This window comes from Orcinus orca, chromosome X (assembly GCF_937001465.1).
Source record: "Orcinus orca chromosome X, mOrcOrc1.1, whole genome shotgun sequence".
Classification (NCBI taxonomy): domain Eukaryota; kingdom Metazoa; phylum Chordata; class Mammalia; order Artiodactyla; family Delphinidae; genus Orcinus; species Orcinus orca.
In genome coordinates, this window is record NC_064580.1 from 40,197,837 (window position 1) to 40,215,970 (window position 18,134).

At 41.9% G+C, this 18,134-nt stretch overlaps 1 pseudogene; it reads left to right on the forward strand.

Annotated features, from left to right (window-relative positions):
* Positions 1-16,168: 16,168 nt before the first annotated feature.
* LOC101273918 (ubinuclein-1-like) lies at positions 16,169-17,833 on the forward strand (annotated as a pseudogene).
* Positions 17,834-18,134: the final 301 nt, after the last annotated feature.

An 18,134-nucleotide genomic window follows, 5' to 3' on the forward strand; every position in this document is an offset into this window, starting at 1 on the left:
TATTTGCTCATCCCTGAACCAAATATGGTGGGCAAAGGGATAAAATATGCTCATTGTCTGGGCCTGGGTTTCTCACTCACCCCTAGGATGAATCCTACCCCCCAAAATCACAAGGACTGAGGGAGGACAGACTTTCTCCAATGGAAAAGAAGAAAGACTGGATGTTAGGCAGGCAATTAATAATAATAATAATAACAATAAATGTCTACTACACCAACTTTGTGCCTGAGATTCTTGGCCATACTTCCCTCCCCAGCTCAGGGTCACTTTCAGTGGGTAGAGGAACATTGACAGCAATCACAGGTACAATGATGAATTGTTGATTCCCTCTGGGAGGAAAAGTAAAAACACAAAAAGGGGACACTGGAACAGACTAAAGGGTGTAAATTAAGATTTACCTTTCTATTTGCCTTTCAGCCTATTTATGTTTCACCTAGTTCCCGTTATCCTAGAAGCTCAGTATCCGAAGACAACATGACAACTTAATATAACAAATACTAATTACGCAAGTCCTGTGTGCCTTGATTTAAAGATTACAATTTCAAATTTAAAATGTTGATGGGTCAACATAATTTATGCCTCGTGAAGATATTAGGAACTCGGAAGAACAGGCAAAGTTATGAGAATCAGGGAGTCTGGGTCATTATATGGGGGACCGACTCACAGCTAATATAATGAGCTGGTTCCCTCACTATTTGGGACTAGAATTTTGGCCTAGAAAAGAAGGAGCTCCGTAACTACAGTTACAAACTTGGTTCCAATCTAGGCTTTGCCACTTACTAGTAGTATAACCTATGGCCAAGTTACTTAAAAAATAATAAAAATCAATATTTCCTGAGCTCTGACTCAGTACCAAGCACTTTACATACATAATCTTTAGGCTTAATAAGAACCCTGGAGGGTATGCATTACCAAATCCCTCAATTATCAAATGCTATCAACACTAAGACATCATCAATGTAATAGCCGCTTTATAGGGTGAAAAATGTAGGACGGCAGTTATAAGGTACACTTCAATTTCAAACATTAAAATAAGAAGTGAAAGATCACCCATGTTACTAATCTCTCTTCTGAACAATGTAATTATCTTTCCTGTTCTTTCCTGTGTGTAAAAATATTTATTGGTTTCCTTTTTGACCTGCTCATTGTCAGTGTTTAGGAAAATATGGGAGAGTAAAAAATGAAAGTAAAAGTCAACCAGAAAAAAAAAAAAGAAGTGAAAATAAAAGTCTCCTTAGAACACAAGAAAATGGAGTGTGATGCCATTTTACATATGAAAACACTGAGGCTTAGAGAGGTTATGTAACTTATCTGTTCAAAGTCACACAGCTTATTTCTGGACATGGAGTCACTTAAGACACTGTCCCTCCAATGTCACAGTTCCTTGGTTTCCTCATGTATAAAATAGGGATGGTATTAGGTACCTCCCAAGATTATCATGAAAATCAAATGGTATCTATGAAAACATAAGTGCCTAAGAGGTAATCGGTGCTTATTATTCTTTTTAACAACAAAAGAACCATAAGATGTACCAAGTGAATAGAAAAGAAGATATTAAGGAGGCTGGGGATTAACAAAATAGGAACCAGGCAAACTTTAAATTAAGGTAACTTTTGCTTTGGGCAGGACTTCTTTTAAATATCCTTCTGGCCAAGAGGTCAGTCCCAGAACATGGAAAATCCATATTATAAATTTGGGTTTCAACTGGTTGAGTTGTATGTGCCAGGTACTACATTAAGGTTGCTCAAATAGCCAAGGACTTCCTTTGCCCAGACTCTCCCAAATTAAACAGTGAATTTTCTTCCAACTTAACTTGATAAAAATCAATTTCTTTATTAAAATGTTTAAACACAACTAAATGTAAAATCAAGAAAAGGACAAAGTCTGAGCCAAAGGTGGTATAAATTCTGAATCAACTGGGTGTTTTTTTTCCTCTATCCCTTAACTGTTTGCATTCCTAATCCTTTTGTTCTTTTATTCCCATGCTCCACTTTAAAGAGGAAATGCTCACCTACTTAATTCTATGCCAAAAGTCTTTCCTTACTACAAGATAAGGCCACTCAGCTGACTTAATCTTATTTGCTGTGGTTACTTTCCTTCTCAACCTTCTCCTAACTTGCCTTTATTATAGTTTTTATTGCTGTTTTCTTTTGGTTCATTTAAAGTGACTATTCTCCTTTAAAAGGGGCAGAAAATAAGCTTTTTCATTAGAAAAGCCATGCATTGCAGATTGCCAACCACATACTTTGTCTTTCAATACTCACTCTCTGGCATGATGAAATTCGTAGGGCTTTCTTTATGGTGAGCATCTCTATTAGTTTCCTAGGGTGCCATAACAAATTATCACAAACTGAGTGGCTTACAACAATAGAAGGGTATTATCTCACAGTTCCGGAGGCCAGAAGTCTGAAATCAAGGTGTCAGTAGGGCCATGCTCCACCTGAAATTTCTAGGAAAGACTCCTTCCTTGCCTTTTCCAGCTTCTGGTGGCTGCTGGCATCCCTTGGCTTATGGCCCCATCACTCCAATCTCTGCCTCCATAGTCACATGGCCTTCCCCTACATTTTCCCACTCTGTTTCTCCTCTTATAATAAAGGCACTTGTCTTTGGATTTAGAACCCACCCAGTTAATCCAGAATGATCTCATCTTAAGATCCTTTACTTAACTATAACTGCAAAGACCCTTTTTCCAAATAAGATCACATTCAAGGAACCAGGGGCCAGGACTCAGATGTATCTTTTGAGGAGCCACCACTCAGTCCACTATAACATCCAACTTGAAGAGGTATCACTTTTAATCTAATAACAACTTAAATCCTACAAATGTTTCCCCTTCTCCATTTTTTTTCCCACTTTTCTATATTTTTGTTATGAGTATATATTCCCTGTATGATGGAATAAAAGAAGACATTTTAAGTGTATAATTCTTTAATGTCCCCTAGTTTCCAATATTTGAACATCACTCAAGTTTACAAAATTTCTTTACATTTATATCTCCTTAGATGCTCCCAGCAACTCTGGTTCACAGGCCTAACAAATATTACCACTTTCGAAATTCAGAAACTGAGGCTCAAAGACTTGTCCAAAATCTCCTTTCACTACAAGTTGGGGTTTCCTGAATCTTCATCTTTTCATTACACATCACATAACAAAAGGTGATTTTTAAAATTTTAAATATATACAGAGCATGCTCATCTTGAGTATTAATCTTGATAGAAGTGAGAAACTCCGCTAGCATTTAATCTTTAGGACGTAATTAGCTTGCTCAGTGTGATGGCATCTAACACGTATTTGGAAACCATTTATTTGTGGTCATCTGGTCAAAATATAACCTCTGACCTCCAGTAGCTCATTCTTATATAGTTATCTATATAAATCCAGTACAGGAATGGTGATAGTCTGAGTGGTTTTCATGAGTGTCATTTTCCTTCTGAAAATAGCAGTCCATTCAGGCTGCTATAACAAATTACGGTAGAACCATGGTGGTAAATAGACAGGCTCAGCCCAGTAGGAGGACTTCCCAAAGAGGGTCACTTTGCACAATGCACAAAAGATGTGCTTCTCCCTTTTAGAAGGACAAGGAGTGCTGGAAAGCTGGTATGAAGGAAGAAAATAACAACTATTATATTCCCATGAACTTTAGAGAAAACAATATACAATTGTCATGAGTAGTGTAACCTTTGGACTGCTCTGGAATGCAATATCCTTTCCAAGTGGGCAAACCCTTGATGGTGTTGATTTGGTTTTGTGTTTGCTTCGAATAATAAAAGGGAAGTGGGAGATTTCTGGTGGCGGGCAGCCAAGCCATTCATCTGAAGATTTGGTATGTGTGTATGTGTTTGCTTTGAATTATATAGTTATTCCCATTTAATCATTTATACCGACTTTAAAGAAGTAAACAGTACCTACGTGAAAAGTTAAATTTATCATGTGCTACATTCAGCAATTGCTTCAGAAGTTTCCCTTTTCAAAGAAAACAGTGATTTGTCTAATCTCAATCAAATCCAGCGTGCGTGGAACAGAAGATCACAGAGCCAGAGACGGAAAAAATAGCACCTGCTGGGTCTTTTGAGAGGTACATAAATTATGAGGGGGGGAAATTCTTCAGTAAATACGATGTAATACACATCTCCATGTGCTATCTGTTCTATCGGCCTCTCTTGCTTTTCCTCTCTCTCTCTCTTTGTAGGCCAAAGGCTCTACGGACTTCCTTGTGGCCCCCATTTCAGCACTCTACACGTGCACAATGCCATACCCCAGGATACTTTAAGAAGAAAAGATGACCTCCCAAACACTAGATGTTAGTTATTATCACAGCTTGCAACCTATAGGAATTTTCTATAATGAAGATAGGCGTGCAGAGCAGAAGTTCAGTTGCACTGGTTCCCTGGCTTGGGAAAGGTGTTGAGCAGACTGATCGCAACACTGACCCTTATAATGGATACTGGTGGTGCCTCGTCCAAATCCCCTTTTCTGGGCCAGTACACCCGTTCCCCCAGCTGCCGGGAATGGTGGTTGCTGAGAGCTCACAGCTGCCCCCTGCTCCAGAGAATTGCTCTTGGCCAAATGGAACCATCTGGCAAGGAAGATTACACCTTACCCCATCACCCCCAGGCAGCCCAAAGCTCTGACTGACTGTCTGCAGGCAAAGTACAAAAGGCAGGACACTTGCCTCAAGGTGCAAAGTATTGTGTGGTGCCATCAAGCTGCAGAGCTTCCTGTGGGATCCAACCGAAGCTGGTGGTCACCTGAGACCACCTCTTTTCTTAACATTTTCCTCTGCTCCATCCTTCTCCCACACTCTTTCTTCTGAGAACACTCCCCTAATAAACCCCTCACCCAAGATTCTCTGTCTCAGGTTCTGCTTCTAGAATCAGCACCCCAACAAGGATGATCTACCTCTGACCTCTGACCCAAGTCAGATTCTCCCTCTCCCTCACCCTTGTCGCCCATGAGCCACCAAATAAAACCTCTATCTCCTCAACATCTCAACATCTTGTCATTCTAAGCCCTCCTCAGTCACCACCCGAGTTTAGACTCTCGTGGCTTCTTAACCAACTTAGTATCATTGCTTCCTAACTGGTCTTCCTGACTCCAGGCTTGCTAGCTGCCTGCTGGAATCTTTCTGAATGACAAGCATATGATCATGTTACCTTATCCTCAAACGCTCTCATAGGCTGCCTTATTCCTATCAGAGTAATAATAATTGCTACCCTTTATTATATACTAAGTGATTTACATTCATCTTCTTATCCTGTAAAGTAAAACTGCAACAAAGTTATAATCATCTTCTTTCACAGGTAAGAACATTGAGTCTCTGGACCGGTAAGGAATTCACCCAAGGTCACACAGCTAGTAAAGGGTTGATCTGGAAAGAATTCTAGCTGACTCCAAAACCATGCTCTTAGTCTCATCACTATATTACCTCGCAATAAACCCAGACTCAGCATTCTGGCTTTATAAAGCCCTCTGTGGACAGAACCCAAACTAATTTTTCAAATTTCTCTCTCCCAATTCATCACACTCCCCACCCAAGCTACATCAGGCAACCTGCCATTCCTTCAACATCCCTCTTTCCTATTCCTGCGGTTCTGCCTAGAAGGCCCTTTGCCCACACCTCCACCTGCCACACCCTTGTGGCAGACTGTACATTCTCTTTGACAATGTGACCTTGATCCTCTTCCCATTGAGAGGTGGGGCTCATGACCCCTTCCCTTGAATCTGGGCTGGCCCTAGTGACTTTCTCATTACCAACAGGATGTGGCAGAAGTAATGCTGCGTGACTTCCAAGGTTAGTGCGCGCAAGTTCTGCCTGAGGCCACCATGCTACAGAGGCCCTGTGCAGGCACTCCAGTGGCAGCCCAGCTGAGCGCCCAGCTGCGTTCCCACTGACAGCTGGCATTAATGCCAGCCCCGTGAGTGTGCCATGTTGAATGTCCAGCCACTCGAGCCTCCAGATGACTGCAGCCCCAGTCGCATCTGATCGTAACCTCTTAAGAGACCCCAAGCAAGAACTGCTCATCTGAGACCTTCCTGAATTCCTGAACGTGAGATTTTTTAACAGAGTAAAATGATTGTTTAATGCCACTAAGTTTTGGCGTAAATTGTTACACAACCATAGTAACGATGATAGCCCTACAATCTTTCAGGGCCCTAATTAAATGCCAATTCCTGTAGTCAGATTCCCTAGTCAGATTTAATTTCTACCTTCCTGAAACTCTCAGAACAACTAGCTTCTCCAATATGTCACTTATTCCAGTTGGCCTCATATTAAAGTTGTGTGTTTGCTTTTTCCCCCTAATCCACACATCTTGAGTGTAGGAAGAGTGCAGTATTGATATTCATTAATCTTTATATTCCATAACTACTAGCCCTGTGGCTGGTATCAAGTAGATACTTAATAAATGTTTGTTGTCCTGAACTAAACTGAGGCAATGAGGAATATCTTATTCTCCACTGACAGGAGAGAGTTATAAATCTCTTGGCCTGATGGAACTACCGTCTTTTGCTACATTTCAGACCCAAAGAGAAGAGTAAAACTTGCCAATAAAAGAGTAAAAAGCCCACATTAAATAGGAGAGATGGTATCATTGAAGAGTATGGGTCCTGCCAGCCTGGGTCAGAATGTTAGCTCCACCACTTCCTAGCTACATGATCGTGGTAAGCTACTTCTCATCTCGGAATTTCAGTTATCCCCTCTATAAAATGGATTGATAGTGCCCACCAACTAGAGTTCTCCTGAGGAGAAAAAGAGATAATTTCTGTAAAGCACTTAATTTGAAGCTTCAATAATAAGCCTTCAATAAATGGTAGCTATTAATATTATAGGTGGCGAGTATACATTAAAATTCCTGAGATGACATCCATTTCACAGTTTCATTCTTTTCTACACAATGATTTGTCACATAAATCACTAAAAGCTATTTGTAAGGCTCCTTTTAAATATATTCACAGGCCATAAATAACCCCTTGCCAGACCACTTGTCCTGATTTTTGTTTGAAAAAATATGGTCACCATATCCATAGACCAGAGGACCAAAATCTCCTGCCTTTGATGGGTCACCCCCTGTGCTGTGTGTACCATGAGGGACCAAGCCTTAGTCACTTCCACATGCCAGCAGTGTTCAGAGGAAGGAGAGTATCTTAAGCTGGATTTGATTGCCAGCTTCTGACTCAGGTTGTTGTAGCTTGAACTGTAGATAATGCTTTCTAGAGACACTAAATGAGGCAAGACTCCGAAAGTGCCATTGGGAAACAAAATGTGGACATTACTAAGTGATGCACAATTCCAGGGCTCACCATTTATACTGTTGAATTCCAGGGGGTGCCATTCACATAGGGTATAATGTAATAGTGTCTTTTGGAGTTGTGTAACAACATGGCAGCCTAGATCTTGGAGTGTGTGCCTTTACCTAATCTGCCTTCCCTACTGCAAAAGAAAAAAAAAAAGCTAAAAGCACACTCCGCCCCAATTTGCATCTGTAAGTTCTCTCAAGTGTGGGTACCAAGAAGTACTTTATTCTGGAAGAGAGGATAAGTAATTTATGCAATAATTATTTTACAAGATGTGAAGACATACTCTTGAACTATTACCTAACATGAAAGGCTCAAGACAGATCTGGCTTTTTCATTTTTTCCAAAGCAGAGAAAATTCTGTCCGCATAAACTTTTCTTAAACAAATGTTCCAATTTTCTTTTCTCAAGAAAGCACCCCTTCTTCCACCAAAACAAATAAGCCAATAAAGTTGTTCACAACCCTACTCATTATACAACAACAACCTTTATGAACAGGACAACAGTGGGGAATATAATGAAAGAGGATCATTTGAAACTTACCCCAAAATGATTTTAAACATAATGAGGGTTTAAAAAAAATAATCCTTGGGAATTCCCTGGCAATACAGTAGTTAGGACTCAGTGCTTTCACTGCCGTGGCCTGGGTTCAATGCCAGGTCAGGGAACTAAGATCCCACGAGCTGTGCATTGCAGCCAAAATCATCATCATCATCATCATCATCCTTGGCTTTGTTCTATAATGTGTGCATTTTGTATTATATGTGGGGATTCCTTTGGGTGTCTTAGATAATACAAAGCCAATGCTGAACCGTAAAGCTGGACTACACTCAAATAAACCCAGAGGCAATGTGTTCACGGTATGGAATCTTCTAGCACTGAGGGTCTTGGAAGATCTTGCTTAAGTCCATTCTAACCCCCTCTGCTCCAGTGCCTCCATTTCCTTTTACGTTGTCCTCAGTGGAAATGGGAAAACTCCCCACCATTGAAACCCCTTGTCATATAGGCAGTCAGTCCTTCCTCTTGAACACAGGTTATGGGGTTCCCAAACATTTACCAGCAGAGAAAACCCTGACACCCGCATGCTCTGGCTTTCTTTTATTGGCTGTCTATGCCAGCCCCTGAATGAACTGAGAGATCAAGGCAGTGAGAGGGGAGTACGGGTCTTCGTTAGTGTAAAAGAATTGGAATAGGACAACGTGAAGAACTGGTGAAAAGTGGGGCTGTTGTTCTCCAGTGTTGAAACCTTTCCTCAAAGTTAAGGAGAGCTCTCCGATAATAATAACCACAATTCCTACTACCTTTTCAGTACTCTTTACAGAACCCCTACCAGGGACAAAACACATTGAATCTTCATAATAACTTTGCAAGATAGGTATTATTATTACTGTTTTACTGAAAATGAAACCAAGACTCAGAAAGATAAGGACATAGAGTTAGAAGGCAGCAGAGCTGGGATTGGATCTCAAGTGTGCTGAACTGAAAGCCCACAGCAGGCTGCCTCTGGCTTATGCAAACCACACTGTCGCTTAAACCATCTACCCCCTAAAAGCACTGGTCAAATTTGGGCTCAGAAACAGAATCTCCCTATGAGTCCCAGATATTTTCCTCACAACTAGGTAGTCTGAGCTTTGTCAAGATTTAAAAACTGGAGACCTTATAACTTGTTATGTCCTAAAGTATCCTAACCCTTCCTACCCAGTCCCTTTGGCCATGGCCCTCCCCACCATCTACATGGCAAGTGGAAGAGCCATGGGGTCACTGGTCACATGGCCGTTGAGATGGAAACAACTTTTTAAGCAGACAGTTGTCCCAGTTCCTCTGGAAACAAACACATTTTTAAAAGTAGGGGTACACTGCTCCAAATATACTGTCACCCAAGTAAGATACAGCATATAATCAATCTTTCACTAATACTTGATGAGCAATTAAGATGATACAATTTTCCCTAACACTTTCTTACATTGCTAGGATGGATCTAAATTGGTACAACCTCTATGGAGGCAATTGAACAATATCTATGAAATTTATAAAAATTACGCATGCACCAAGAGATCACATGTTATATGATTTTATTTATTTGAAATGTCCAGAATGGCAAATCCGTAGAGACAGAAAACAGAGTGGTTGGTTGTCAGGGGCTGAGAGAAATGATGGCTTACTGGGTATAGTCTTATTTTGGGGATGATGGAAAAAAATTTAGAAGTGAATAGAGGCATTGTGTGCCAATTGTGAATACACTAAATGTCACTGAATTGTATACTTTAAAATGACTAATTTTACGTTATGTGAATTTCAGCTTAATAAAAAAAAATGTGATTTAACAACAACAAAAAGATTACATGTGCACATACCATTTGTCTCAGACTAGGCTCCCCAGAAACAGGGGCTGAAACAGGGATTCTTGTACAGATGACTTACTGAGGGAATGTTCTCAGGAGAAACCTGCAGGGGAGTAAGGGAAGCAAGATGGCAAAGGAAGGAGATAGGGCGAGATGTGGCATAAGATCTGTCTAGCCCCAGCCTCAGCCTCATCCCACAAGGAACTCCTGAGTGAAGATTGCACCACAGAGGCTGTTCTGCACAGGCTAGCCTGTGACACCCGCACATCTGTAAGTCATTAGCCAGGGGCTATCCCCAGAAGGCCGTGTAACTTCCAAGACATCTGCGGGCCAGGCAGCAACTGTCAGTCAACAGCAGTTCCCCAGAAAAGAAAGTAGATGTGAGGGACTTCCTTGGTGGTCCAGTGGTTAAGACTCTGCGCTTCCACTTTAGGGGGCATGGGTTCCATTCCTGGTCGGGGAACTAAGATCCCGAGATCCTGCATGACACCAGTCCCATAAAAGAGGTCAGGGCCAGGCACGAATAACACCTGCCAGCATTTGACCCGGTAATTCCATATCTAGTAATTTATCCTCAGATGCGTTTGCACACAGGCAAATTTATTCATTGCAACATTGTTTATAATAGGAAAAGACCCACCAGTAAGTGACTAGTTAATTACATTCTGGTACATCCGTACAATGGAATATTAAATGGATATGGAAAAAATAAGAATAAGGAAACTCTCCATGTATGAATATGGAATGACTTTAAATATATATTTTTATCTACAAATAGCAAGGTACAGAATACAATATGTATAGAATGCTATTATATATGTTTTCTTTAAGAATATATATATGTGTTTGTTTCTGTATGCTCCAGTTGTCTGGAAGGATAGACAAGAAACTGGAAACACTGTGGTTGAAAGACAGATTGGGAGGGACAGTTTTCAGTTTATATCACTCTGTGCCTTGTGAATTTTACACTATATGAATATATTACCCATTCAAATGAAATGGATGAAAATGGATGGTAGGTAGGTAGGTAGATAAATTGATTTGCTCTGAGACTCAGCCAGAAGTTTCTGCCACTCCTTTGACCACCAAAACAGGCAGAACCAAGGGACATTTTAAAATTCAATTGTTGGGACTTCCCTGGTGGTCAAGTGGTTAAGACTCCAAACTTCTAGTACAGTGGGTGCGGGTTCAATCAAGATCCCACATGCCATGTGGTGCAGCCAAAAAAAGAAAAAAAAAAAGAATATTAAATAAATAAAACTCAATTGTTTTCCTGTCCAGACGTAATTTCCTTCCTGATGATTGCTAATGTATTCCCTGCACTAGTGTGTAATTTCTGGTTTAACGAGTAGCCTCTTATTTTCCAATACGATATTTCAGATCCTCCACCCATCCCTATTATTCATACCTCCCCAAGGAAGTTTGATTTCTTTATCAAGATGAAGTCAATTAACTATTGCAACTGCAACAAGTTCTCTTTCTGAATTCTGAGCCAAGCTAGAGTCTGAAGTTATAACTGAAAAATTTTATAATTGAAAACTGTATTAATCAGAGTGTTAATTTTATCAATCAGTTCCTAATAGATGTCTAAAGACAGAATGGCTCTGTGGCTAAATAAATTTAAGCTAAATTTATTTAGATTTCTGTACTGCAGGACTTATCAGAGCCTTTAATATTACAAGGTGCATTTTCAGTCTCCTAAGATGCAAGATTCTCTCTAAAACTATTTGACTGCAGAATTGGAGAAGGGCTCAGTTGGGCTGTTCTTGTTTGGACTCTCTCAATGACTGAAATCATCTAAAGGCTCACTGAGTTGGACGTGCAAAATGACTCACTCATACATCTGGCAGTTTGGTTGTTGGTTGGGAGTTCAGTTGGGCTGTCGGCTGGAGCACCTCCACGTGGCCTCAACAGCATGAGGGTCTCAGAGTGGTTGGATTTCTTACGTGGCACCTGGGGTCCCCCACAGCAAGTGCCCCAAGGGAACCAGGCAGACATTGCATTGCCTCAAAAGTTATGTGAATCATTTTGCTGGTTCTGTCGGTTACAAATGAGTCTCTAACGTCAGTACAGATTCAGGGGGATAGGCCATAGAAGCCACGTGGGAAGGGTGCCAAAGGATTTGCGGACATATTTTAAAACTGTCACAATTCATTATTGCTTTGATTGTACAGATGGGACCCCAAAAATGTATCTGACCAAAAACAATTGACCCATGCTGCTGAAAAGACAAAATGGTAGTATACGTATTTCAGCCTCAAATACAGGGTTTCCTTAAGTTCTTGGAGGATGCTGTATAAACATGTATTGCCATTTAATCAAAGGCAAAGCTGGTTTCTGCATGAAACTGCTCTGGACCGTGAATCATGTCTATTTGTCATAGAATCATGCCATGTGTTAACCGCATGTTTCACTGACTCATTATTTTAAATTGACAAATAAGACAGGTTGCAAGATTAATTACAGTGTATAAGAAAGAAAGAGCTGTCAAGTGTTCTATGTCAGTCTATTTTATAACCATACCATTTATGGCAACTATGAAGAAAGGATAGCATTTCTGATCAATAAATTTCACCATGTTTATGAGTACTGAACTTGCATCCTTTTTGAAACTAAAATTTGAGGGGATGAAATAATGCTCTATGGTTTACTTTGACAAATACAATATGAAAACCCATTAATCTTTAGTATAGGAATTTTGAGTTCTCTGTTTAGACTATCATTATTACTTCAATCTTTCAATGGTATTTGTCTATGGAATTGAAGTTGAACATCTAGATAAAAGAAAATGCTGACTGCCTCTACCATCTGACTAAAGGAAGAAAATACCAGAAGGATTTTATTTCATCAGGACAATGAATCAAAATTGAGGACCCCCACTTAAGCATATTATGGTGGTAAAATACCCCGTCAGCAAGTCTGAGGATTATGTAAGCACTACAAGTAACTTCTCCCCAGTCCAATAAAATGACATTAGCAGCAAAAGCTCAGAGCATGTGAGTAATGCATAATTAACACATTTTGAAAACCATGTGACTAAGGCGAGTAAATCTTTCACAATCTCTTGATACATGGAAGATTTTATATATTCAGTGAAGAGAGGTGAGCAAAACAGGCTGACTGAAGAAGAGGTTTGAAAAAGGAAGGTATGGGTCTTTGTCCCAGATCCTTTGTGCGTTTGGTTAAGCAAATTGGTCAAGGAGACAGGGGGCAAAAGTGTTTCTCTCCCCTCCAGCCACGCTGGAGAAATAACAACACCTTTCACGGATCAACACTGAGCAGTCAGCTGGGGCAGGAGAGCACATCTTCATTGGCAGGTCACAGCATAAAAATCAGGGGGCAGGACCAATGGGAGATGGCTAAGGATTGGAGGGAGGGATGGTTTGTTCAGGAAAGCCAGAATTATGAGAAAAACTGCAGAAACACTGGGCTTTGCCTTCCCAATCACAGGCCGGTGTGCAAGGGGCTCTTGTCACTTGACTAAGAGTCGTCCAGCTCCCCAACCTTGCACGTTTTCCTTGCTACTGATGAGTCTACCAGGGACACTCTCTGGACCTTGATAAAGAGTCAGCATATCTTAAAACTGGAAAGGACCCTAGAGATCTTTTGGTTCAGCCATTTTTGCTTGAGAATTGTGGTTAATTTCCTATGGAACTTCTGAGAACCACCTGCCCCCATCCAGTGCTTCATGCCCGTAGACCCTCACTTCCCCAGCTTCCCCACGTCGTGTAAGCCCTCAGGCCCTTGGTTTCCCGCAACCCATAGAGTGGCTCTGTTTTCCTCACCAAATCCCGTCTTCCTGACAAAGTTTGCTTGTATTGAGAGATGTTCGAACTCTCCCCCTGCATAGAGAGAGCCAAGATTGTTACTCCAAAGCAGGAGTTCTGGGAGCAGGAAGTCCCAGAGTGTAAGTGCTGTGATGCTTGGCACAGAAATCACAAACACACTGGATCAAGGGATGCCCAAAAGACATGTATTTGCTGTACCTGTTGATTGCTAGTATCAGAAACCCATTGGAGCTAGCTTAAGCAAAAAATATATATAAGGGAGGGGTAGAAGGATACTGAGGTGTGTCCTGGAATTAAAGGAAGAGTTAGACAGTCAGACTTCAGGAAAGACAGAGAACAGGGCTTGAGGAAAATGGGGAACTCATGAATTCCTCTCTCTTCATCTTTTTTGCTTGTCTCTGCATTTCTGCTTTGTTCTTCCCTTTCACATCAGAAAGGTTTTCTCTGTCTCCCGAGCAAATGGAAGCAAAGATTCTAGATTGGTTTCTCCAGAAGAAGCAGCTGGAGATAGAAAGAAGGCCATCCTCCTGTACCAAACCTCTACAGTGGTCAAGCTCACAAAAATTTGAATGCAGTCTGTGTACACAGAGGCTGGAGCCTCAGCCTGGAAAGAAGGCATGGCTGAGGACCCGGTAAGAGAGAAGGTGAGCTGGTGCAGAATCACATTCCAAGAGGTACCACAGGTGCTGTGTGGAAGTGGTGGTTTCATTTTCCACAGACAGTGGTTCTTCAATAGTATATGGAATGACAAACCTAGGAAACAGAGGGTGTGGGTGCTACCTGTATTCAATTTCCTGCTTGCTAAAGGGATGCCGAGTTGAGGCAATTGCCAAACCACTCAACAAAGTCAGGATGTAAGTGAAAACAAAACAAAGGAAAAGGAAAGGAAAGGAAAAGACACTCCAAATGAATGTGCAAACAAAAATTCTAGAGCACATGAAGAAATTTCACGCTACAGAAAAAAACTTCTAACAAAATAATCTGATATGAATCCAATACAGGTGAAGTCAATGTTGCAGAACAGAAAAAAAGTACTTAAAAATAATTATGTTTGGGATGTTCCAGGAGATCAGTGAAGGCATAACACTCATTCAAAGAAGGCAGGCCCCTTTCCCCCTACCTGGGCTTCTGACCACAAGCATCTGGCCACTCAGCACTGCCGCTCCCCCTCAGACCCCACTCCCCTCTCCCTTAAGGCCACAAGGCCCATGCAGTGCGCCCACGGTTGTTCCTTCGCTCCTGGGGTCTCTGCTTGGGTGTGACCTCAGGAAGCCCGACCCCCTTGTCCCCTCCAGGTTCTGGGCTCGGTGACTGCTCTCCACTGTGCTCCAGATGCCACTCTCATCTGGTAGATTCCTCCTTGTGGAAGGCCTGTTCTGTTCTCCCACCGTATGAGTGCTTTTTTTTTTTTTAATTAGTAGACTATTTTAGAGCAGTTTTAGGTTTACAGAAAAACAGATCAGAAAGTACAGAGAGTTCCCAAATGTCCCCTCTTCCCCACCAACCCAGTTTCCCCTATTATTTACATCATGTATTAGTGTGGTACATTTGTTACAATTGATGAATGAAGATGGATACATTATTATTAACTAAAGTCCATAGTTTACATTACAGTGGTTCACTCTTGGTGGCCGTATATCCTATGGGTTTTGACAAATGTATAATAACATGTATCCACCATTACTGTATCATACAGGACACTTTTGCTGCCCCCCAAAAATCCTCTGTGCTCTACCTGTTCATCCTTCTCTCCATCCTAACCCCTAGCAACCACCAATCTTTTCACTGTCTCCATAATTTTACCTTTTCTAGAAGATCATATAGTGGAAATCACACAGTATGTAGTCTTTTCAGGTTGGCTTCTTTCACTTAGCAACATTCGTTTAAGTTTTCTCCATGTTTTATCATGGCTTGATAGCTCACTTCTTTTTAGCACTGAATAATATTCCATTGTCTGGATGTACCACAGTTTATCCATTCACCTACTGAAGGACATCTTGATTGCTTCCAAAATTTGGTAATTATGAACAAAGCTGCTATAAACATCCATGTGCAGGCTTTTGTGTGGAGTTAAGTTTTCAGCTCCTTTGGGTAAATACCAAGGAACAGGATTACAGGATCTTATGGTAAGAGTATGTTTAGTTTTGTAAGAAACTGTCTTCCAAAGTGTCTGTACCATTTTAAATTCCCACCAGCAACGAATGAGAGTTCCTGTTGCTCCACATCCTTGTCAGCATTTGAGCTTGTCAGTGTTCCAGATTTGGCCATTCTAATAGATGTGTAGTGGTAACTCGTTTTCCTTTGCATTTCTCTAATGAAATATGATGTGGAGCATCTTTCCATGTGCTTATTTGCCATCTGTATATCTTCTTTGGTGAGGTGTCTGTTCAGATCTCTTGCTCATTTTTTAATTGGGTTGTTTACTTTCTTATTGTTGAGTTTTCAGTAAGTGCTCTTTTTTAATGACTGCTTTTCAAAGAGCCACCTCGCTGTTGCTGAGATGTTGTACAAACCTTGAGTTGGGATTTTGCCTCTCTTTCCTGACCCTCACGAGAGCTTTTTGATCTGTGGACATGGACCGTGGGAGTGCATGGGCCACCATGGTATGCATGCTTCAGGGCCCAGGTGCTAACTAGAGCTGTGATCAGTGCATCTGGCCCATCCTGCCTGCGAGAGATCATTTGCAGCCCCTGCACTTGTGACAAAGAAACCAAATGGTAAAAACTGCCAAGACTGTTTGTAGTCATGTCAGGACCCAACAGGATCCAGTTCGCCTCTCTCCCAGGCCCTCTGAATCTCACATTTTTAAAGAAATCTGGGCAAGAGGAGGTTGGGAGAGCAGAAGAGCATTGAGATCCTAAGCCGGCTGCAGCAACTGTTCTGTTGACCCAGAAAGTGAGCGCTGCCCAGAGTACTACCCAGAGCTGGTGAAGAGTTCACAGGATGGAGTGGCAGGTCTTCAACCTGGAAACAAGGTTGGAAAGAATCATAGAAAAGACCATATACGAGACTTGATTATCGTGGGGGATGAGCACGATGAATCTCATTCTTCCACCAACTGATTTGGACTTGAAATATATGATGAGCTTCTTCAAATGGTGCTTCTCTGACCACAAAGTACGGAAGATTTTACATTAACCCGAGAACCCTGCAGTTACAACAAACATCAGAATCTGACAACGACTCTACTAAAGAGAAGAGGGGGAAAAAATCACCAAAGAAGAAGAAGAAGCTGCAGGAAGGTAGTGAGAAGGGAAGAAAGAAAAAGGATGACACTTTCAACAGGGAAAAGAAATGAACAGAGCTCAGCTTTTCCCAAAGGAGCTTCACAGCTCTCAACGCTGGTAAGGAGAAGAAGAAGAAGAAGAAATGTTCTTGAGGCTCGAAGTGATAAAGAGATGTTAAAGAAATTTCAGAATGAGAAATCGGCCCAGGAAAAACAGGCCTGAGGGTCATAAGCCTGTGAGAATGGGGTAGCATCCCTCGCTCTCAATCTTCTGCTCGGCTCCTGAGAGCAGTTTGCTCTAGGAGGTCACTGTTACTGTCTCTCTGACTGATTTGGACTTGAAGCAGCTGCTCAGTGAGTCTCCAGAAGGAAGCCCCTTCTGTGATATGGGTGATGAAAGAGATTCCCACAGGGTGGTATTGGACAGGGAATTCACAGTTTTCTTTTCTCCGCAAAGGCCTTCCAGTGGCCGTGGAGGAGTGCCTTGAGGAGTTGCTCCAGCCTGCCAGGACTGCTGAGGGACAGTGCAAAAGGAAGCTCTTCACCCAGGATATCCATGAGATCCTCCTGGGCACGGAGGTAGAAACCTGGAAGCTGAACAGCCAGGTCAGTTCTGAGGAGCGTGGCCATGTGACTTCATCCCTGCTCTGCAGCAAGGACATCCCGGTCACACTTGCCCCAAAACTTCATCTCTGTGTGTTGGGGGCAGGGGATGCATCTGAAGGCACCTCTACAGAAACTTAAAGAAGCTATTGGCAGGGCAATGCCAGAGCAGATGGCCCAGTACCAGGATGAATTCCCGGTACACCACAAGCAAAGACTGCAGAGATGCTGGAAGAGGAAAAAGACAAGGAGCAGAGTGAACAGATTTGTTCTGGTAACGAAGAAGGAAAGGGGAGCAGAGCCCAGAAGACATGTCAATGGAATGCTGGAATCAAGAAGGTGCTCTTTCAGGTGGTAAAGATGGAACCAGAGGTCTATGGTCTGGAAAGGAATGAGAGCCAGTCTAGGGAGGACTGCATGGAAGCTCTTCTAGATGCTGAAGCGCAAACTCTCTGGCCCTAAAGCTGGATGCACACCAGGTCTCTGTGTAAGGAGAGCAGACCACACCATGGGTCCCTGACATCCCTCCTGACCGAGAAGAAAGTCATGGCTCCTTCAAAGTCAAGGTGAAGGAAACATAGACTAAGCCTCCTAAGAAGGTTCTCATCTGATTACCCCAAATGGGCAACCCCATTGCTTTGTACAAAAGTCACGGGTCTTCATGTACAAAAGTAAAAAGGGAAATTTCCAAAGCCCAATTCTCTGGACCATCACTGTCTAGAGCTCTGTAATCACCCCCTCAATTTTCTGGCTGAATGGAGAGTGGCACTGGAGCAGTCTGAGGAGAAAAACCCCAAGAGTTCTGGCTACAAAGAGCTCTCTTGCCAGGCCCCCCTCAGCAGAGCTTTCCAGAAGAACAGAGGTCTAAATGGCAGTACCACA